The following is a 24,262-nucleotide window of genomic DNA, read 5'->3' as shown; positions in this document are numbered from 1 at the left end:
GAGGAAACCGGAGCACCTGGCGAAAACCCACGCGGTCACAGGGAAAACTTGCAAACTCCGCACAGGCAGTACACAGAATTGAACCCGGATCGCTGGAGCTGGAGCTGTGAGGCTGCGGTGCTAACCACTGCGTCATTGTTCTTCCCATCCGCTGTATCCAGGCCTCTCACAATTGTGTATATCTCAATCAAATCTCCTCTCAGCCTCCTCTGTTCCTAGGAATACAATCCCAGCCTATCCAATCTTTCCTCATAGTTGCAATTTTTCAGTCCTGGCAACATCCTCGTAAATCTCCTCTGTACCCTCTCGAGTGCAATGACAACCTTTCTGTAATGAGGTAACCAGAACTGCACGCAATACTCAAGTTGTGGCCTAACGAATGGTTTATATAACTCCAGCATAACCTCCCTGCTCCTACATTCTATGCCTCGGCTAATAAAGGAAAGATTTCGATATGTCTTCTTTACCACGCTATCAATCTGTCCGCTATCCTTGGGGATCTGTGGACATACACTCCAAGGTCTCTCACTTCCTCTACACCTCTCAGTATCCTCCCATTTATTGTGTATTCCTTTGCCTTGCATTTGACCTCCCCAAATGCATCACCTCACACTTCTTTGGGTTGAATTCCATTTCACCACTTTTCTGCCCACCTGACCAGTTCATTGATATCTTCCTGCAGTCTATAGCTTCCCTCCTTACTATCAACCATGTGGCCAATTTTTGGCCCTGTGGAACCTCACTAGAAACAGCTTTCCAGTTGCAAAAACACCCGTCAATCATTACCCTCTGTTTTCTGCCACTGAGCCAATTTTGGATACAGCTTGCTACATTCCCCTGGATTCCGTGGGCCTTTTTAACAAGTCATCTTGGCAGATATGTAAATGCTTATGTTATTTCACATTTCTTTTCAATGTTCCTTCTTGTTGCAGCTCTGTTTGACTTCCTTGCATATATAATTCTTTTTATATCTTGTGTATGCTACTTCCCAGGTTCTTTAACTGCCATTTTTCCCATGGTATTCTTTTTTACTTGCGCCACACCACCACCCCCCGCCCACAACCCACAGTTTTGCCCATAACTCAGTCTACTGCTTGATAAGGTGTTCCTGCTTAACTTCAGTCTTGATCCCAAATTAGCCAGGCTATCATTTGTTATTCCATATTCTGATTCCCATGGCTTTCAACAAATTAACTATTTTGCAATGTTCTGTGGATAGTTTTTGCAATTTTCCATAATTAACCTTATTAAAAAGTGATTTGCTTCTGGAATTTATCTACAAATCCAGTCCAGACTGATGGGATAAAAGTCTATTCACTCTATTGGCTGTAGGAACCCTATATAAAATGAGTCCGGACTGTTTCTCAAGAGCAAAGTACAGCGGATCCTGGAAATGCAAATAAAAACAAAAAATTCTAGAAATATTCAGGTCCGGAAGAGGGGTTACTGACCTGAAACATTAACTGTTTCTTCCTCCACAGGTGCTGCCGGACCTCCTGAGTATGTCCAGTATTTTCTGTTTTTATTTCAGGACAGTTTCTGTTGAGTTCTGAGTGTGAATTGCTCCATAGCATAAAATTATAATAATTGACAGTGAGGCTTTCGGGATCACTTCCATGGCTAATTAATAAAGTCTGATGCGATCATACCAATATCTAGGGGTTAAAGAATATAGGAAACATACAGTAAGTATGAAGAGAACAGTTAAGTTAGCATTTCAGATGTATAATTCTTCATCCAATTTGAAAAAAATCAACAAGCATTCTTTTAAACATCGGATGAAGGGAGGAAAATGATAAAGGATTTCTGGAATGGCCTGTAATTTGCATAAAGAAAAATAGGCAATTGTTACAGGGAGCTAAATTTTGTATGCTGTGACTAAAACCTAATCAATTCATTTTCTTAATACTTTCAAAACCCGCAACCATGTTGCCTTACTACTAAATTCTACTGTGTCCTTCCCTAGGGATCCAAGACCTTAGGACCCCTATTGAACAACTGCTAATCTTCAGGACCATCCCCCTTAGTGTTGGTAAACTCCAGAACTGTGTCCTATGTTACAAATCCTCGACACCTCCACCACAGCCCTGTCAAACCACAGGCTGTAGATGAGCTCCACCCAGTGTGGAGTTCAATTTTCAAACCACCTGTTGAACCACTGAAATATTTTATGAGAAGGTGGAGTCTCCTGGGCACACTTATCTAATGTTAAAAATTAACTGAATGTTAAAAATTAACTGCTGGACAAAAGAGAGCTCTGCACGAATGTCAAAGTATAATTGCTCCTCTTGGCTGACATGTACTGTACTCGTGTTGTTGACTACAGTACAGCTGCTGTCTAAATGACAAACTTTGAGTCATATAGAAAGAAGAAAGAACTTAAGATTTATATTACGCTGTTCATAACCCAAGTGCTTTACAGCCAATAAGTACTTTTGCAGACCAGTCACTAGTAACATAAGAAACACAGCAGCAACCAATTTGTGCATGGCAAGGTCCCAAAACTGCAATAAGATAAGTGAACATAGCATCTGCTTTGGTTATTGGCTGAGGGATAAACATTGGCCATCATACCTGGAGAACAACCTCCTTATCTACTAATAGTGCAGTTCAATGATATATGTCCACTTGAGACTAGAGACGGGGCCTCGGTTTAACGCATCGTCTGAAAGACAGCACCTCCAAATGTTCAGCACTCCCTCAGTACTGTGCAGAAGTGTCAGCCTATGTCATGCTCATGATTCTGGAGCGGATTCTTTTGACTGAGGTGAGCGTGCGGCAACTGAGCTATAAGTCTGCACTGAGTGCTGCTGGAGGCCAACAGAGTGTGAAGAAGGGAGTTTGGTAAGTGAGGGAGTTCGGTAAGGAGAGGAGCTATAAATTAAGATAAAAAAAATTTAACTGCACTCAGTCGGAGCAGTGCGAATCAGTGAGACCAGCGGGGCTCGCAGTCGCCTGTAACCAGTCGGAGCCCGCATTTGGAAAGAGAAAAAAGAGGTGTGACATCACAGGGAAGCAGGTAGGTGATTGGCTGGTGAGTATTGTAGCCTAAGGACTGCGTGTCAGCAACTGGCAGACTAAAAACGCAAAAAAAATTAAGTATTAATAAGGAGCAAGTGAGCAGCTGGTGAGTTTTTTTTGAGTACGGTTTATTTTAACTAGTGAATTGTATTGATAAGCAGTAGGATTTATCAGTACGAGTAAGGTTCTATTAGGTTTAAAGTGTTTCAGTGTTAGTAACATTTCTTTTTTTTAGCAGAAGCAAAGGGTCAATTAATAAATAAAGGTATGGCAGGGTTGCTTCAACCTTGTGAGTGCATCTCCTGGGCTATGTGGGAGTTCTAGGATGCTTCCTCTACCCTAGATAACCATTGTGCAGGATATATCGTCAATTGAAGCAGCTTGTGCTCGGAGTTTTGGAACTTGAGTGGCAGCTGGCGACACTGCGGTGCATTCATGAGGATGAGAGCCACTTGGATAGAATATTTATAGATGTGATCACCCCACAGCTTAAGATTATGCAGGGAGAGAGGGAATGGAGGACCGCCAGGCAGTCAAAAAGAAACAGGCAAATAGTGTAGGTGACCCCTGCTTGCATCTCACTCTCCAACAGGTATTCAGTTCTGAATGCTGATGAGAGTGATGTTTCATCTGGGGAGTGCAGCCAGAGCCAGGTCCATGGCACCACAGGTGGCTCAGCTGCACATGGGGTTACAGGAAAGACTGGAAGAGCCATAGTGATAAGTGATTCAATAGTCAGGGGAACAGACAGGCTTTTCTGTGGCAGACGTGAATCCAGGGTGGTGTGTTGCCTCCTGGTGCCAGGGTCAAGGATGTCACTGAGTGACTGCAGAGCAGCCTGAAGGGGGAGGGTGAACAGCCAGTAGTCATGGTCCACATCGGAACCAACGACATAGGTAGATAGAGGGATGTGGCCCTGCAGTCAGAATTTATGGAGCTAGGTAAGAAATTAGCAAGCAGGACCTCAAAAGTAGTAATCACTGGATTACTCCCAGTGCCATGCGCAAGTGAGTACGAGAATAGAAGGATAAGACAGAAGAATGCGTGGCTGGAAAGATGGTGCAGGAGGGAGGGTTTTAGATTCTTGGGACATTGGGACCGGCTCTGGGGGAGATGGGGCATATACAGGATGGATGGGTTGCACCTGAACAGAACCGGGACTGAGTGGGATGTTTTGCTAGTGCTGTTGGGGAGGGTTTAAACTAGTTTGGTAGGGGGATGGGACCTAAGGGTAGACTCGGCACAAAATCAGAAATGAAAATAGAGGCCGGAAAGTTAATGGATGAGTCTAGAAGACAGAGGAAGTGCTCAAGGGTATCTATTTCAATGCAAGGAGTATAGCAAATAAAGCAGATGAGCTGAGGGCACAGATAGATACATGGCAACATAATGATTTAGCTGTTACAGAAACATAACTTAAGGAGGGACAGGAATGACAGCTTAACGTTCCTGGTTACAGGGTTTTCGGACGCGATAGGGAGGGGGATAAGAAAGGAGGGGGAGTGGCAATTTTGGTCAAAGAAACTATTACAGCTGTGAAGAGGGATGATATGTTGGAAGATTCATCAAATGAGACCATAAGGATTGAACTAAGGAACAAAAAAGTGGCAATCACACTGCAGGGAATGTACTATAGACCGCCAAACAGTCAAAGGGAGATAGAAGAGCAGATATGTAGGCAAATCTCTGAGAAGTGCAAAAAAAAGGGGCAGTAGTAGGGGATTTTAACTACCCCAGTATTAACTGGGATAGTTTTAGTGTGAAACGAATTGAGGGAGCAGAATTCTTGAGGTGTATTCAGGAGAACTTTTTGGCCTGTATGCAGCAAGTCCAACAAGAGGGCGCAGTATTAGACTGAGGTTTAGGAAATGAAGATGGCCAGGTGGAAGGAGTGCCAGTGGGAGAGCATTTTGGTGGTAGTGATTATAATTCAGTCAGTTTTAACATAATTATGGAAAAGGACAAGGATAGCACAGGAGTTAGAGTTCTCAATTAGGGCAAAGCCAATTTTACTAAACTGAGGAGTGATTTAGCGAAAGTGGACTGGAAACAACTACTTGAAGGTAAACCAGTGTCAGAGCAGTGGGAGGCATTCAAAGGGGAGATTCAAGGGGTTTAAAGTAAACATGTTCCCACAAAGGAAAAGGGTGGGATGGCCAAATCTAGAGCCCCATGGATGTCAAGGAGCTTACAGGGTAAGATAAGGCTGAAAAGGAAAGCTTATGTCCGACACTGAGAGCTCAATACTACAGAAAGCCGAGAGGATTATAGAAAGTGGAGGAACGAAATCAAAAAGAAAATTAGGAAAGTTAAGAGAGGGCATGAAAGAATATTGGCACGCATAATCAAGGTGAACCCAAAGATGTTTTATTAATACGTTAAGAGTAAGAGGATAACTAAGGAAAGAGTAGGGCCCATAAAAGACCAAAAAGGTAACATATGTGTTGGGGTAGAAGATGTTGTTATTGCTCTTACTTTGTGTCTGTCTTCACAAAAGAGGGGGACGATGCAGATATTGTAGTTAAGGAAGAGGGGTGTGAAGTATTGGATATGATAAACATAGGGAGAGAGGAGGTATTATTGGGAATAGCATCCTTGAAAATTGATAAATCACCAGGGCCAGATAAAATGTACCCTAGGCTGCTAAAAGAAGCAAGAGAGGAAATAGTAGAATGTCTGACCATCATTTTCCAGTCCTCGTTGGATACAGGTGTGGTGCCGGAGGATTGGAGAACTGCTAATGTTTACCTCTGTTTAAAAAGGGAGCGAAGGATAGACTGAATAATTACAGGCCAGTCAGTCTAACCTCAATTGGCAAATTATTGGAATTTATTTTGAGAGATAGGGTAATCTGTCACTTAGAAAGGCACAGATTAATCATGGATAGTTGGCATGGATTTGTTAGGGGAAGATCTTGTCTGATCAACATGATAGAATTTTCTGAAGGAGTAATAAGGAAGATAGATGAGGGTAGTGAAGTTTTTTTTTATTCATTCATGAGATGTGGGCATCGCTGGCCAGGCCAGCATTTATTGCCCATCCCCAGTTGCCCTTGAGAAGATGGTGGTGAGCTGCCTTCTTGAACCACTGTTGTCCATGTGGGGTAGGTACACCCGCAGTGCTGTTAGGAAGGGAGTTCTAGGATTTTGACCCAGTGACAGTGAAGGAACGGCGATATAGTTCCAAGTCAGGATGGTGTGTGACTTGGAGGGGAACTTGCAGGTGGTGATGTTCCCATGTATTTCCGGCCCTTGTCCTTCTGGTTGGTAGAGGTCGTGGGTTTGGAAGGTGCTGTCTAAGGAGCCTTGCTGCAGTGCATCTTGTAGATGGTACACACTGCTGTCACTGTGCGTTGGTGGTGGAGGGAGTGAATGTTTGTAGATGGGGTGACAATCAAGTGGGCTTCTTTGGCCTGGATGGTGTTGAGCTTCTTGAGTGTTTTTGGAGCTGCACCCATCCAGGCAAGTGGAGAGTATTCCATCGCACTCCTGACTTGTGCCTTGTAGATGGTGGACAGGCTATGGGGAGTCAGGAGGTGAGCTACTCGCTGCAGGATTCCGAGCCTCTGACCTGCTCTTGTAGCCACGGTATTTATATGGCTACTCCAGTTCAGTTCCTGGTCAATGGTAGCCCCTCGGATGTTGATAGTGGGGGATTCAGCGATGGTAATGCCATTGAATGTCAAGGGGAGATGGTTAGATTCTCTCTTGTTGGAGATGGTCATTGCCTGGCACTTGTGTGGCACGAATATTACTTGCCACTTATCAGCCCAAGCCTGGGTATTGTCCAGGTCTTGCTGCATTTCTACGTGGACTGCTTCAGTATCTGAGGAGTCACGAATGGTGCTGAACATTGTGCGATCATCAGCAAACATCCCCACTTCTGACCTTATGATTGAAGGAAGGTCATTGATGAAGCAGCTGAAGATGGTTGGGCTTAGGACAACTACCCTGAGGAACTCCTGCAGTGATGTCCTGGAGCTCAGATGATTGACCTCCAACAACCACAACCATCGTTCTTTGAGCTAGATATGATTCCAGCCAGTGGAGTGTTTTCCCTGTGATTCCCATTGACCTCAGTTTTGCTAGGGCTCCTTGATGCTATACTCGGTCAAATGCTGCCTTGATGTCAAGGGCAGTCACCCTCACCTCACCTCTGAAGTTCAGCTCTTTTGTCCATGTTTGAACCAAGACTGTAATGAGGTCAGGAGCTGAGCGGCCCTGGCGGAACCCAAACTGAGCGTCACTGAGCAGGTTATTCCTAAGTAAGTGCCGCTTGATGTCACTGTTGATGACACCTTCCATCACTTTACTGATGATTGAGAGTAGGCTGATGGGCCGGTAATTGGCCAGGTTGGACTTCTCCTGCTTTTTGTGTATAGGACATACCTGGACAATTTTCCACATTGCAGGGTAGATGTCAGTGTTGTAGCTGCACTGGAACAGCTTGGCTAGGGGCGCGGCAAGTTCTGGAGCACAGGTCTTCAGTACTATTGCCGGAATATTGTCAGGGCCCATAGCCTTTGCAGTATCCAGTGCCTTCAGTCGTTTCTTGATATCATGCGGAGTGAATCGAATTGGCTGAAGTCTGGCATCTGTGATGCTGGGTACTTCAGGAGGAGGCCGAGATGGATCATCAACTCGGCCCTTCTGGCTGAAGATTGTTGCAAATGCTTCAGCCTTATCTTTCACTGATGTGCTGGGCTCCCCCATCATTGAGGATGGGGATATTTGTGGAGCCACCTCCTTCAGTTAGTTGTTTAATTGTCCACCACTGGATGTGGCAGGACTGCAGAGCTTAGATCTGATCTGTTGGTTATGGGATTGCTTAGCTCTGTCTATTGCATGCTGCTTACGCAGTTTGGCACGCAGATAGTCCTGTGTTGTAGCTTCACCAGGTTGACACCTCATTTTGAGGTATGCCTGGTGCTGCTCCTGGCATGCTCTCCTGCACTCTTCATTGAACCAGTGTTGGTCTCCTGGCTTGCTGGTAATGGTAGAGTGGGGTTTATACTGGGTCATGAGGTTACAGATTGTAGTTGAGTACAATTCTGCTGTTGCTGATGGCCCACAGCGCCTCATGGATGCCCAGTTTTGCATTGCTATATCTGTTCGAAATCTATCCCATTTAGCACAGTGGTAGTGCCACACAACACGAAGGAGGGTATCCTCAATGTGAAGGCGGGACTTCATCTCCACAAGGACTGTGCTGTGGTCACTCCTACCAATACTGTCATGGGCAGATGTATCTGCGGCCGGCAGAATGGTGAGGACTAGGTCAAGTATGTTTTCCTCTCTAGTTTGTTCCCTCACCACTTGCCGCATACCCAGTCTAGCAGATATGTCCTTTAGGACTCGGCCAGCTTGACTCGGCCAGCTTGATCAGTAGTGGTGCTACCAAGCCACTCTTGGTGATGGACATTGAAGTCCTTTCAGTGCTTCCTCCAAGTGGTGTTCAACATGGAGGAGTACTGAGTCATCAGCTGAGGGAGGGCGGTAGGTGGTAATCAGTAGGAGGTTACCTTGCCCATGTTTGACCTGATGCCATGAGACTTCATGGGGTGCAGAGTCGATGTTGAGGACTCCCAGGGCAAATCCCTCCCTACTGTAGACCACTGTGCCACCACCTCTGCTGGGTCTGTCCTGCCGGTGGGACAGGACATACCCAGGGATGGTGATGGCAGTGTCTGGGACATTGTCACGTATGATTCCGTGAGTTTGACTATGTCAGGCTGTTGCTTGACTTGTCTGTGGGACAACTCTCCCAACTTTGACACGAGCCCCCCAGATGTTAGTAAGGAGGACTTTGCAGGGTCAATAGGGCTGGGTTTGCTGTAGTCATTTCCGGTGGCTAGGTCGATGCCGGGTGGTCCTTCTGCTTTTATTCCTTTTTACTGACTTCGTAGCGGTCAAATACAACTGCATGGCTTGCTAGGCCATTTCAGAGGGCATGTAAGAGTCAACCACATTGCTGTGGGTCTGGAGTCACATGTCGGCCAGAGCAGGTACGGACAGCAGATTTCCTTCCCTAAAGGACATTAGTGAACCAGATGGGTTTTTACAACAATCATTAGATAAATTCCAGATTTATTAATTGAATTCAAATTCCACCTTCTGCTGTGGTGGGATTTGAACCCATGTCCCCATAGCAATACCCTGCATCTCTGGGTTACTAGTCCAGTGACAATACCACTACGCCACCACCTCGCCTGTTGATGTGGTGTACATGATTTTAGCAAGGCTTTTGACAATGTCCCACATGGCAGACTGATTTAAAAAAAAATAAAATCCCATGGGATCCAGGGAAATACAACAAGGTGAATAAAAAATTGGTTCAGTAGCAGGAAAGGGTAATTTTTGATGGGTGTTTTTGCGACTGGAGGGCTGTGTCAAGTGGCGTTTTGCAGGGCTCAGTACTGGGTCCCCTGCTTTTGGTGGTATATATTAATGATTTGGATGTAAATGTAGGGGGCATGATCAAGAAATTTTCTGATGACACAAAGATTGGCCGTGTGGTAGATAGCGAGGAGGATAGCTGTAGGCTGCAGGAAGATATTGATGGTCCGGTCAGATGGGCAGAAAAGTGGCAAATGGAATTCAACCCGGAGAAGTGTGAGGTGATGCATTTGGGGGAGGTCAAACAAGGCTAAAGAATACATGATTAATGGGAAAATACTGAGAGGTGTAGAGGAAGTGAGGGACCTTGGAGTAAATGTCCACAGATCCCTGAAGATAGCAGGACAGTTGGTAAGGTGGTTAAGAAGGCATATGGAATCCTTTCCTTTATTTTTCGAGGTATAGAATCTAAGAGCAGGGAGGTTATGCTGGAGCTGTATAAATCATTGGTTAGGCCACAACTTGAGTACTGTGTGTAGTTCTGGTCACCTCATTACAGAAAGGATGTAATTGCAGTAGAGAGGGTACAGAGGAGACTTATGAAAATGTTGCTAAGACTGGAAAAATGCAGCTATGAGGAAAGATTGCATAGGCTGGGGTTGTTCTCTTTGGAACAGAGAAGGCTGAGAGAAGATCTGATTGGAATATACAAAATTTCAGGGGCGGCGCAGTGGTTAGCATCGCAGCCTCACAGCTCCAGCGACCCGGGTTCAATTCTGGGTACTGTCTGTGTGGAGTTTGCAAGTTCTCCCTGTGGTCGTGTGGGTTTTTGCCGGGTGCTCCGGTTTCCTCAAAGACTTGCCAAAGACAGCCAAAGACTTGCACATTGATAGGTTAATTGGCCATTATAAATTGCCCCTAGTATAGGTCGGTGGTAAGGGAAGGTGGGAATGTGAGAGGGTAATGGGATTAATGTAGGATTAGTATAAACGGGTGGTTGATGGTCGGCACAGACTCGGTGGGCCAAAGGGCCTGTTTCAGTGCTGTATCTCTAATAAAGAATGAAGGTGAAGGGCCTATTTACTTTAGCAGAGAGGTCAGTGACTGGGAGGCATAGATTTAAAGTGATTGGTAGAAAGATTAGAGGGGAGATGAGGAAAAGTTTTTTCACCAAGAGGATGGTGGGGGTCTGGAATTCACTGCCTGAAAGGGTAGTTGAGGCAGAAATGCTTACGTGATTCAAAAGAAGTCTGGATATGCACCTCAAGTGCTGTAATCTATCGGGCTACGCACCAAATGCTGGAAGGTGGAATTATAATGGATGGATTGTTTTTCGGTTTCTCTGTTCAGCATTCAGGCTCAGGTCGGGTTGGACTGTCCTGTTTTGTATTGTTTTCTTTTTTAATCTATGATTTTTTAATGTTTCAATAATATGTTTGATATTTTCAGGTTGGGCATGAGAAAAAAATGTAAGGATTCGGGCCCGGGTTGGGTTCGGGTTGGCTGTTGCTGGATCGGGCCCGGGTCGGGTTTAATTTTATACCCAAGCCAGGCTTTAAGCAGTGTTGTATTTTTCTTTTATTCAGTCCTGCCACATGAATTCGAGTTTAGTGTTTGGAACAATCTTTATTGGTCATATTCCCTGAATTCCCAGTTTTTGTGTATGCAGATCAATAGCTTCCCTAAGTGGCAGAGCTTGCCCACAACCAGACCAGTGAAGTTTAGCTTTCTAGGAGGAGAGTTAATCTGAAAGATGTTAGCTCTTCTGTTTGTGTATTTCAGACTCGAGACAATGTTTGTATAAAGAGAAAATATTTGACTCCTTATTGCTAAATCATTTGTACTGATAAATAACTGTATGCACAATTGGATAATCTATTAGCCACATAATGAGTATAACATACATAGTGCAGTAAAGTTGGACTACTGGTCATAACATGAATACATCTGCAGGTTTCTGATGAGTTCTGTTGCTATATCAACCAGAAAACCAGTAGTTTTAACTGGAATTGTTAGCATTCAAAGTACAGAATTAAATGATCCAGATTTATCCTGGATATGAAGTAGAACTGATCATGCTTACCCTGCTTCCACACAAGAAAACAGGACTTTACATTAGGAGTTGTGAATTGGGAGATAATTGACAAGAGGAAATGTTGAACTGAAAGATTGATAATGCCTTTTTTTGCCAGGATCAATTGTTCTATAATTGCACTTGATTATTTTCAATCTTGCATCCTTGTCCATGAGCTCAACACAGCAGTGGCAAGGTGAGAGGGGGACAAGGCGTCCGGAGTCTTCACCAGGTTCTTGTCCTACTCTGGTCAGCAGGGAGGTTCAAGTGAGCCTTGGAAGGGAGGAGGAGAGATTGGATTCTGCATCTGGGGGGGCTCTTCTCAGGGCGCTCCTAGAGTGGACTGTGGCTCCTCAGCCCCTTTACCAGTCATTCCAGCTCCAGTAGCTGTGGTGACAGAAGAGTGTCCTGAACCTGTGCAGGAACCCCTCAGCAAGCTGGGGCCCTCCAAGCATCAAGCAGCCATATGAAACACTGTGATAGTCACTTATTTATGGCATAGAAGAAGGCCATTCAGCCCACCGAGTCCATATCGGTTCTCCACGGAGCAATCCAGTCAGTCCCACTCCCCCGCTCGATTCCCATAGCCCTGCAAGTTCATTTCCTCGTGCCCATCCAATTTTGTTTTGAAATCATTGTCTCCGCTTCCACTATCCTTATGGGCAGTGAGTTCCAGGTCATTTCCACTCGCTGCATTAAAAAAAAATGTGCTTCCTCACATTACCCCTGCAACTCTTGCCCAAAACCTTCAATCTGCATGCTCTAGTCCTTGTACCATCAGTTAATGGGAACAGTTTTTCCTTGTCTAACTTAGCTAAGCCTGTCATTATCATGGAATCACAGAATTGCTACAGTGCACGAGGAGGTCATTCGGCCCATCGTGTCTGCACTGGGTCTCTGAAAGAGCAGTTCACTCAGTTCCATAACGCTGCCTTCTTCCTGTCACCCTGCAATTTCTTCCTTTTCATATAGCAGTCTAATTCCCTTTTGAATGCTTCAATTGAACCTGCCTCCACCACACTCTCAGGCAGTGCATTCCAGACCTTAACCACTCGCTGTATGAAAAAGTTTTTCCTCTTGTCACTTTTGCTTCTCTTACCAAATACTTTAAATCTGTGCCCTCTCATTCTCGATCCTTTCACGAATGGGAACAGTTTCTCTCTCATTACTCTGTCCAGACCCTTCATGATTTTGAATACCTCTATCAAATCACCTCTCGGCCTTCTCTTCAAGGAACAGTCCTAACTTCTCCAAACTATCTTCATAACTGACGTTCCCCATCCCTGGATCCATTCTCGTGAATCATTTCTGTACTCTCTCCAATGCCCTCACATCTTTCCTAAAGTGCGACACCCAGAACTGGAGGCTGTATTCCAGTTGAGGCCGAACTACTGTCTTATACAAGTTCAACATAACTTCCTTGCTCTCGTATTCTATGCCCCTATTAATAAAGCCCAGGATACTGTCTTATTAACCACTCTTTCAACCTGTCCTGCCATGTTCAGTGACTTATGCACAGACACACCCAGGTCCCTGTGCTTCTGCACCCCCTTTAGAATTGTACCCATTTTAGTAAAAGAGAAGTGTGAAATATTAGATACGATAAGCATAATGAGAGAGGAAATACTAGAAGGTCTGACATCCTTGAAAGTGGATAAATCACCCAGGCCAGATGGATTGTATCCCAGGTTGTTAAAGGAAGCTAAGCAGGAAATAATGGATGCTCTGAGGATCATATTCAAATCCTCACTAGATACAGGCAAGGTACCAGAGGATTGGAGGTCTGTGAACATCGTACCATTGTTTAAAAAGGGTGCGACAGAAAGGCCAAATAATTATAGGCCAGTCAGTCTGACCTCGGTGTTGGATAAATTATTTGAATCAATTCTGAGAGACAGGATAAACTGCCACTTAGAAAGGCACTGATTAGAAAGGACAGCAAATGCATGGGAACACCACCACCTGCAAGTTCCCCTCCAAGCCACGCACCATTCTGACTTGGAACTATATCGTCGTTCCTTCACTGTCGCTGGGTCAAAATTCTGGAACTCCCTTCCTAACAGCACTGTGGGTGTACCTACCCCACACGGACTGCAGCGGTTCAAGAAGTCAGCTCACCACCACTTTCTCAAGGGCAATTAGGGATGGGCAATAATTGCTGGCCTAGCCAGTGACGCCCACATCCCATGAATGAATAAAAAAGATTAATTAGAGATAGTCTTTATGGATATGTTAAGGAAAGGTCATGTCTTATTAAATTGAATTTTTTGAGGAAGTAAGGTAACGCTGTGGATGTGGTCTACATGGATTTTTGTAAGGCACTTGACAAGGTCCCACATGTCAGACTGGTCAGAAAAATGAACACCCATGGGATACAGGGGAAAGTGGCTAGTGGGATCCAAAATTGGCTCAGTGACAGGAAACAAAGGGTAGTGGTTGACGCATGTTTTTGTGAATGGAAAGCGGTTTCCAGTTGGGTTCTACTGGGCACAGTGTTGGGTCCCTTGCTATTTGTGGTATTTTAATGATTTGGCCTTAAATGTGGGAGGCATGATAGGGAAATTTGCAGATGACACAAACATTGACCGTGTAGTTGATATTGAAGAGGATAGCTGTAGACTCCAGGACTATATTAATGGTTTGGTTGAGTGGTCGGAAAAGTGGCAAATAGAATTCAATCTGGAGAAGTGTGAGGTAATGCATTGGGGGAGGACAAACAAAGCAAGGGAATACACAATAAAAGGGAGGATATTGAGAGGGGTAGAAGAAGTGAGAGACCTTGGAGTGCATGTCCACAGGTCCCTGAAGATGGCAGGACAGGTAGACAGAGTAATGAAGAAGGCATATAGAATGCTTTCCTTTATTGGCTGAGGTATAGAATACAAAAGCAGGGATGTAATGCTCGAACTGTATAAAACGCAGGTTAGGCCACAGCTGGAGTATTGTGTAGTTCTGGTCACCACATTACAGGAAGGAGAATGAGGGGAGATTTGATAGAGGTGCACAAGATAATGCGAAAATTATAGGGTAGTTAAATTATCCAAATATAGACTGGGATAGTAGTAGTGTACAGAGGAGATTTACAAGAATGTTGCCAGGGCTTGAAAGTTGCAACTCTGAGGAAAGATTGGATAGGCTAGGGTTGTTTTCCTTAGAACAGAGGAGGCTGAGGGGTGACTTAATTGGTGTACAAAATTATGAGGGGCCTAGATAGAGTAGACAGGAAGGACCTGTTTCCCCTAGCAGAGAGGTCAATTACCAGGGAGCACAGATTAAAGGTGATTGGTAGAAGGATTAGAGGGGACATGAGGAAAATCTTTTTCACCCAAAAATGAATTCACTGCCCGGAACGGTGGTGAAGGCAGAAACCCTCAACTCTTATAAAAGGTAGCTGGACATGCAGCTGAAGTGCTCTAACCTGCAAGGCTATGGACCAAATTCTGGAAAGTGGGATTAGATTGGATAGTTAGTTTTTTCAGCTGGCGCAAACATGATGGGCTAAATGGCCTCCTTCTGTGCCATAACTTTTCGATGATTCTGTGAACTCTTGTCCCTCACTGCCCTTTACACTACTACTATCCCAGACTATATTTGGATAATTTAACGACCCTATAATTTTTGCATTATCTTGTACACCTCTATCAAATCTCCCCTCATTCTCCTTTGTTCCAGGGAGAAAAACCTCAGCTTTTCCAACCTATCCTTGCAATTAAAATCCCCCATTCTGAGAACCATTCTGGTAAATCTCCTCTGCACCCTCTCAAGGACCCTCATATCTTTCCTAATGTGTGGTGACCAGAACTGGATGCATACGCTAACCAGAACTTTATAACGGTTCAGAAGAACCTCCCTGCTTTCATACGCTATGGCTCTATTTATGAAGCCCAAGATTACATATGCTTTGCTAAACACACTCTCAATATGTCCTTCCACTTTCAAAGATCGATGTACATGTACCCCCAGGTCACTCTGTTCCTGCACACTCTTTATAGAACTGTGCCATTGTCTATATTGTCTTACCTTATCCCTTCTGCCAATATGCAACACCTCACACTTGCCTGTATTAAATTCTATCTGCCACTCATATGCCCATTCTGCTAGCCCATCTATGTCCTGTTGCAGGCAGTTAATATCATCCTTACTGTTTACAACTTCTCCAAGTTTGGTATCATGGGCAAATTTCAAAATTCTACTCTGCATTCCAAGATCTAAGTCATTTATATACATTAAAAAAACAGTTGTCCGAGCACTGTCCCATGGGGAACACCACTGCCTGCATCCTCCAGTCTGAAAAAAATCATTTACCACGACTCGCTGTTTTCTGTCTTTGAGCCATTTTTTTTTATCCAGTTGGACACTGACCCTCCTATTCCATGAGCCACAATTTTGTTAACCAGTCTTTTATGTGGTACTTTATCAAATGCTTTCTTAAAATCTATGATGTTGCATTACATTTCCAAATCAATAAATAAATCTGTTAAATTGCTTACAATACTGAACAGGCTTGTTTGTAGCACTTGAAACAACAATGTTTGTCTTTCTGCAGTGGTTGGTAAGTTAGGCAAACGTACCTAATTATTTAGTTAGATGTTAGGTTAGTCGTATTGTCATCTTATTGAACACAAATGAAACATTTGGAATTTCAAATCCAGTGTTTTTATTTTCTAATTATATAAAATTATTTAAAATCTGTTAATGTTGATAATGTATCATTAAGGTTACTGTAACCTAATGTTTATGGTATAAGACTCATAACCCAGATGTCATGAATTCAAATGAAATTGGAATCAATAAATTTGGGCTTTTCCAGACTGATACCAGATAAATGACCATGAAACTTGCTAAATTGTTGTACACTAATGTTTTTAAGGTAAGGGTTAGGATTAGGATGTGCCCATCCCACACTATGGCAGAGGTTTGTGCCTGCCTCCACCCCCCCACCACCCGCAGGAGCGGGCTGGTGGTGGGGGGTCGTAAAATTGAGGCAGAGGCAGGGGGGCTGCCCCGACACCTTCCCGCCCCCGCTGCGATTTTACGAGAGGCGGCAGTGGCGAGAAACGGCCCGCCTGTCCCAGGCCAATCAAGGCCCTTAAGTGGCCAATTAACTGCCATTTAAGGGCCTGCTCCTGCCGCCACTGCTATTTTACCAGCAGCAGGCGGGCAGCTCAGACCCTCCAGGAGGCTGCCAAGTAAAACCTGGAAGCCTCCTGGCGGGCTGTGGGGGGCCCTCCTGATCTGGCACCCTGTGCCCCACGGATGGCCCCCCCATGGCCCAACCGCTCCCACTGCACAACACTTTCCCCCCCCTTCCACCCCAACCGATCCTCCGCCTTGCCTCGCCGTGGCCCAGCTGATTGTCCCTGGCAAGCCTTCAGAGACTTACCTTTTTTCCAGGCAGGTGTCATGATCCTGCTGTGGCTGGGTGCAGTCCCAGCAGTAGCCACCACTCTTGGTGGCGCTGCTGGGACTGAGAGCTGCTGGTCCGCTGATTGTCTGGCAGCTCCATTAGGCGGGACTTCATACCTCAGAGGGGCGGAAATCCTGCCCGAGGCCAATTATGGGCCTGGAGAGCATAAAATCCTGCCGTGTTTCCCCATGCCCAGCAGAGGCGGGCTTGCCCCTGACTTTTAGACCGGTGGGCGGGGCCTCCCATCCAATGTAAAATTCCAGGCCTATGTCGTTGACTCTTCATGCACTGGCTTGTGTAGTCCACATTCCAAGAACAAATAATATGAAATTAAAATTTAAGTGAACAAGAAAATTGCACAAATTTTTTCCATAGCTTTTATTCTAATTTAAAGCTTTCTAATTTTAAATTCATACATATAAAAGGGATCAGATATGATTTCCATTTAGTTTCCTTTAGTAAAAGCAATCCTAGCAGGACCAGCTTGTGTTTATTAACTCCTAGGCCAGAATTTTACGTTGGGTGGGAGGCCCTTTCCACCAGCCAAAAAATCGGGGGCGAGCCGGCCTCTGCTGGGCTTGGGAGCACGCTACGATTTTACATGGCTCAGGCCCGTAATTGGACTTGGGCAGGACTTCCACCTCTCTGAGGCAGCAAGTCTCGCCTCCAAGAGCTGCTGGCCATTCAGCGGGCCAGCAGCTGTCAGTCCCAGCAGTGCCACCGGGAGCAGTGGATTGCTAGGACTGAACCCAGCTTCAGCAGCAAGAGGGATGCCAGCCCTGGAAGAAAGCTAAGTTTATGGGGCCTCACCAGGGACAATCTGCCTGGCCCCGGCGAGGCAAGGGGGTCGGTTGGCACGGGGGGATTTTATTTCAGTGGGGGCAGTTGGAGCTTCGAGGGTGGGGGGGGGGGGCCTCCATGGGGCACAGGGGGCCTGATCACCTGGCAGCCTTCTGGGGGCTGAGGCGTCCACTGGCCGCTGGTAAAATATCAGCGGTAGCGGGAGGAGGCCCTTAAGTGGCAGTTAATTGGCCACCCAAGGGCCTTGAGTTGCTTGGGGTGTGTGGGTTATTTCTCGCTGCTGCCCCTTGTAAAATTGTAGTGGGGGTGGGAAAGCATCGGGAACAGACCCCCCTCCACCAGCCTTTTCCTTTTGGGGGGGGGGGCCATAACATTTGGCCATAATGTTTGTAGCAAAATCCTTAGTATCATTAATTGAGTCCATTTCAGATTTACCTCCATCATTGCACCTAATTTACATAAGAACATAAGAAATAGGAGCAGGAGTAGGTCATTCGGCCCCTCAAGCCTGCCCCACCATTCAATAAGATCATGGCTGATCTGCCCCAGACCTCAACTGCTCTTTTGTGCCAGTTTCTCATAGCCCTCTACTCCCCAATATTTCAAAAATCTATTGGGGGAAGGCGGTGGTGTAGTGGTATTGTCACTGGACTAGTAACCCAGAGACCCAGGGTATTGCTCTGGGGACATGGGTTCACATCCCACCACAGCAGAAGGTGGGATTTGAATTCAATTAATAAATCTGGAATTAAAAAGATAGTCTAATGATGGCCATGAAACCGTTGTCGATTGTTGTAAAAACCCATCTGGTTCACTGATGTCCTTTAGGGAAGGAAATCTGCTATCCTTACCTGGTCTGGCCTACATGTGACTCCAGACCCACAGCAATGTGGTTGACTCTTACATGCCCTCTGAAATGCCCTAGCAAGCCACTCAGTTCGGGCAATTAGGGATGGGTAATAAATGCTGGCTTGGCCAGCAACACCCACATCCCATGAATGAATAAAAAAAAAAATATCTACCTCCTCTTTCAGTGATCTAGCCTCCGCAATTCTCTGGGGTAGAGAATTCCAGACATTCACTACCTCTGAGAGAAGAAATTCCTTTGCATCTCAGTTTTAAATGAGTGTCCCCTTATTCTGTAACTACGTCCCCTAGTTTGAGATTTCCCACTGGTGGAAACATCTTCTCAACATCTACCCTGTCAAGCCCCCTCAGAATCTTGTACGTTTCAATAAGATTACCCCTCGTTCTTCTAAACTCTAATGAAGAAAGGCCTAACCTGTTTAGCCATTCTTGATAAGTCAACCCCTTCATCCCAGGAATCAGCCTAGTGAATCTCTTTTGAACTGCTTCCAATGTCAGTATATCCTTTCTTAAATACAGGGACCAAACTGTACACAGTACTCCAGGTGCGGCCTCACCAACACCCTACACAGTTGTAACAAGACTTCCCTATTTTTAAACTCCAACCCCCGAGCAATAAAGGCCAAAATTCCATTTGCCTTCTTAATTACTTGCTGCACCAGCATGGTACCTTTTTATGTTTCATGCGCAAGAACACTCAAATCCCTCTGTGCTGAACTTTTTTGGATCTCTCTCCATTTAAATAATAGTCTGCCTTTTGATTCTTCCTACCAAAGTGCATGACCTCACATTTTCCTACATTAAACTCCATCTGCCAAGTTTTTGCCCACTAACTCAACCTATCTATATCCCCTTGCAGATTCCTTATGTCCTCATTACAGCATGCTCTCCCACCTATTTTTGTATCGGCAGCAAATTTGGATATATTACACTTTGCCCCCTTCTTCCAAGTCATTAATATAGATAGTAAATAATTGAGGCCCTAGGACTGATCCTTGTTGCACTCCACTAGTTACATCTTTCCAACCTGAAAAAGACCCAATAATCCTGAGTCTCTCACTTCTGTGAGTTAACCAATCCTCAATCTTCTTTTATGACTGTATTCCATTACCTCCTTAAGGGCTGAAATTCCTTTATGGTATGAATGGAGACAGTATCTTTTTCTCCACATCTTCAAGATTAAACATTTAGCACCACCCTGGATAATCTGGGCCATATTAGATGCCTTATTAATACTTTTCAGTGGACTAAGCTGCAACTAGGCACTATATATTGGCCTGTATTTTTTTTCAGCAGCAAAAGTACGGCTTTTGCCATTCACTTTGCATACAGCTGCCCAGAGATTTTTCGTGGGCTTGTCTGCGGAGATTCCTATTACTTCTGCATCTGATCCAGTTCAGCGCCATCTACAGGGGATCTATGGTGTCTATGAGCAGGGCAAGCAACAGTAAGGCCCTTCAACCAATCAGATTGAAGTATCCTAAATGAGGCACAGTGACTACCCACCAGGCAGTAAGAAACAGAAAATATAAATTGCATTCAAATCTTTGTACAGAAAATAAAGATTGGGACATAAAGATGGGATTAAGAGAGAGAAATAAATGAGAAAAAGAGGAAAAACTTTTTTCAAGAACATCTGCAACATTAATTTTCTTATGAGGGAATGAGACTCCACACTTTAAAATTAACTTTTCAGGGTCAGAGAGGTTGTTGAGCAGTAATTATCACTTACTGCACCATTTAAAAATTCAATTACTCCGAATGCACTAGCCCTCACTTCTTCAGGCATTTTTATTGGGACTCTCGTGGTTACATACCCTAAGTTCACCCCATTTCAGTGATTTTGGTGCCTACTGTATTAGTGAGGACTGCAACAGTGTACTCTTTGAAGGAGCAAGGTATCTCTGGCAGCAACTTCTGGATTTCCGTGTGATACTATGCATGTGTGGCCACAAAGCGTTGCTCTCAGATTTATCCTGGAATAATGGCGAGCACTGATGCAGCAACATCCGGGCTATGGTATATTCTGTACCTTTCTCTGCAACTTTATTCAAATGTTTTGTACCTAGTTCCTGCCTGCATGCATCACAAATGGACTGGCGCATCTTTTTACCTTACATAATTTCTGATTAAACTGTCACCAATCTTCTATGTTGTATTCCTTAAGTTCAGTTGATGACTAAAAATATTTGAAAGCTTACCATCATGCTGTTTATTGATTGGCCATTTTGACTAAACTACATGCAACTGTCAATCACATGAACACTCCAAGGTCGGAGTAAACAGTCAGAGAACATCCTATACTTTACTATGGGCACAAAGTTGCACCATTATTTATGCAGTTTTGATTGATTGGCTGTTACTATGAGTTCTAGGTGCACTGAAATTTAATCTAAAAGCAAGACTTTATGCTGATCAAACTCCTAATTGCTAGGGTCATTCAAACTTCTTTCTTTGGAATTTGCAAGTTCTCCATTTATAAGCTAATCTTAGACTTCTGATAGACTAGCAATGTTGCCATATTTGAAAACTTCTGAGTTACCTGATATCATGGAGGATTGAGATCTGTTTCCATGTCTTCTGACAATTTATAAATCTTTAGCTGCAATTATACCATAATTCTAATGTTTATGCTGAATCACATTGTGCATTGCATTGGCAGTGAACGTGCATAGTAACTGCTGATTTCACAAGAGTTGTGACAAATGTTGTGGATATCAAGGCCACCTAAAAGGAGATGGTTCAACACTGCCAATTGCTTATCCACTGCAGTACAACTGCAACTGTTGGAACATCAGCAAAAAGTCCATCTGTGAGGTTAGTTTGCAGGGCCTGCAAATAAGATGGCCAGGCAGAGTTTTCCAGTCTGTTGTTGCCAAATTTAATAAGACATTTTTGTGAAAAATAGGAAATTAAACACAGTCAGACAAAATTGGCAATGATATAATAATTTAAAATAAGTTAGTACATATTTTATGCCTACATATATAGTTTTGATGCAATCCATCAGTTTTTTTATCCATTAGAATTTTTAAGGAAATTAATTATGAATGTGGACATGTAAACAGATATGATAATTGATGTATTTTTTATTTCGTTTTTACCTGCAAGTAAAAATCAACTATTACATTTCCTGTATTTTGTTTTCAGCAATGTCTTATACGTGAATATAATAGTTTTTATGTTGATCAAGGTGTTAGCAGGTAGGGCATGGAATACTTTCAGGCATGAATGGACAAATCTTATAATACAATTCACTGGTCATACATGTAAATGAGCAGCATGGAAAGGGTTGAAAATTCTGGGATAGGCCTTGCATCCAGTCAGCCTTGGGATCATGCATGTAAGTTTTTGGCAATCAGATGGCACTGTTGCCACTGGAGTCTTTTGATGACTCACTATTGACCCCAAAATTATACTTATTAGGCTGGGGCTTCCCTACCTTTCATTTCGTGCAGCCTGTTGCTGATAAGTGATGACACCCCTGCAGGCAAGTGAAACCTGGTGCATTTATTAAATTACTTTGTGGTCTTTGGGATTGAGTTTATTGTATATTTAATTAGTTTTTAGTTTTCAAGTTTCTTTTGCTGTATTTCATATAAATACATTTTTTTCAAATTTGATCATTTTTATGCTTTTCTATTTTTTGTTTCTTTTTTGGAGTATTTAATTCTCTATTTAAGCACTTGTAAGAATGTCATTTCCTTCAGAATTCCTCTTGCGCTCAGGGGCCTGGAGGACAAGGAGGAATTCTAGAAGAATTTGCAGAAACAGAACCACCTGCATTGGAGTTGGTCTGCCATAATCCACCATTACTCAAGGAGGTGGATCTATAGAGCCTGTTTACTTCCAAATGTCCAAGAATATCTGCTGCTGCCATCTACATTTCACCAAGGAGGTGATTTTGTAACATTGTCACCTTCTGCAATCTTGGCCATGAAATTTGGCTCCATTGCGCATGTTTTAGCCATGTTATGGATGCCATTTTGCCTCCAAAGTGGTGTCCGCGGCATGCATGCATGCTTCTGGCGCTGCCTCCGCAGGGTGCCATTTTAGTGAGGACATTAGTATGCGTACAGTGAGCGGTCACCAGAAGTACACAGAGTAGGCAGATGTTGATGTAATTCAGTGTGTGATGCTGATTTGATGCCAGCTGTGCTATTTTGGAGCTCAGCACTCAGCTAATGCCTTTCCTTAACCTTGCACAGCTGAACAAACTGTCAGCAGTCGGACCTCCCCCCCCCACCCCCCCCCCCCCCCTCCCCCGGCACTATTTAAAGGGCTCATCAACTACTTTCAGGTAAGTTGCTGATTGATTTTTACTGGCTCTAGCTGCAATTGTACAGTGTTTGGTGGTTTCTAAAGTTGTTTAAAGTTGCTGAAGTCTGCAGGGAGTGATGTGGTATGTGCTGAAGGACTTTGTCCTGACTTTAAGGTTTCTGCATGAACCATTTGCTCCTAGTCATAGTTGCATCCCTTTTGCACTGCAACATGACATGGAGAATGAGCAGAGGCAACACAGTGTAGGGCAAGCTGCTGGAAGATGGAGGAGGAGGAAACAAGCTCTCAGCAGGAGGCAGCAGTGTGTACCATCTACAAGATGCACTGCAGCAACTCACCAAGGCTCCTTCGGCATCTTCCAAACCCATGACCTTTATCACCTAGAAGGACAAGGGTAGCAGATGCATGGAAACACCACCTGCAACTTCCCCTCCAAGCCACACCATCCTGACTTCACTGTTGCTGAGTCAAAATCCTGGAACTCCATTTCTAACAGCACTGTGGGTGTATCTACACCACATGGACTGCAACGCTTCAAGAAGGCAGCTCATCACATCTTCGCAAGGACAATTAGTTGTGGTCAATAAATGCTGGCCTAGCCAGTGATGCCCATAATCCTGTGAAATAACAAAAAAAAAAAACAAGGCTGATGCATTTGCAATCCATGATCAATCTTGGCATCCTCCTGAGGTCCCAGCGTCACAGATGGCTGTCTTCAGCCTATTTGATTGACTCCACTTGATATAAAGAAACAGTGCAGGCACTGAATGTAGTAAAGGTTATGAGCCCTGACCACATCCTAGCAGTAGTACTGAAGACGTGCTCCAGAACTAGCTGCACCCCCTACCCAAGCTGTTCCAGTACAGCTACAATGCTAGCATCTCCTGACAATGTGGAAAATTGTCCAGGTATGTCATTTCCACAAAAAGCAGGACAAATCCAATCCAGCCAATTACCACCCCATCAGTTTATTCTCAATAAACATCAAAATGATGGAAGGCATTGTAAACAGTGCTATCTAGCGGCAGTTACTCACCTGCACATGGATGCTCAGTTTGGATTCTGCCAGGGCCACTCAGCTCCAGACTTCATTGCAGCCTTTATCCAACCATGGATGAAAGAGCTGAATTTCAGAGGCAGGGTGTTTGGGAATCGGGGAAAACTCTCCACTGGTTGGAATCATACCTAGCATAAAGGAAGATGGTTGTGGTTGTTGGAGTTCAATCATCTCAGCCCCAGAACATCCCTGCAGGAGTTCCTCAGGGTAGTGTCCTCGGCCCAACCATCTTCAGTGCTTTAATAATAACCTTTCCTCCAGCGTAAGGTCAGAAGTGAAGTTGTTCGCTGATAATTGCAGTGTTCAGTTCCATTTGCGACTCTTCAGATATTGAATTAGTCATTAATTGCATGCAGCAAGACCTGGACAACATTCAGACTTGGACTTATAAGTGGCAAGTAACTATCGTGCCACACAAG

At 44.3% G+C, this 24,262-nt stretch overlaps 1 protein-coding gene across 6 annotated transcripts in view; it reads left to right on the top strand.

Annotated features, from left to right (window-relative positions):
* Positions 1–24,262, top strand: part of myo3b (myosin IIIB) — a 756,411-nt gene that overhangs the window by 49,977 nt on the left and 682,172 nt on the right. Inside the window, exon 1 of one of the 6 annotated variants that reach the window (XM_068035377.1) lies at positions 21,301–21,322. The exons of the other annotated variants lie outside the window; for them this stretch is intronic. The gene's annotated coding sequence lies outside the window, so the exon portion shown is untranslated. Of the gene's footprint in view, positions 1–21,300; positions 21,323–24,262 lie in introns of those variants that run through there. 6 annotated transcript variants of the gene reach the window in all.

Source organism: Heterodontus francisci, chromosome 7 (genome assembly GCF_036365525.1).
Source record: "Heterodontus francisci isolate sHetFra1 chromosome 7, sHetFra1.hap1, whole genome shotgun sequence".
NCBI classification, from domain to species: domain Eukaryota; kingdom Metazoa; phylum Chordata; class Chondrichthyes; order Heterodontiformes; family Heterodontidae; genus Heterodontus; species Heterodontus francisci.
Note: the sequence above shows the minus strand (reverse complement) of the source record. Positions and strands in the feature narration are given on the sequence as shown.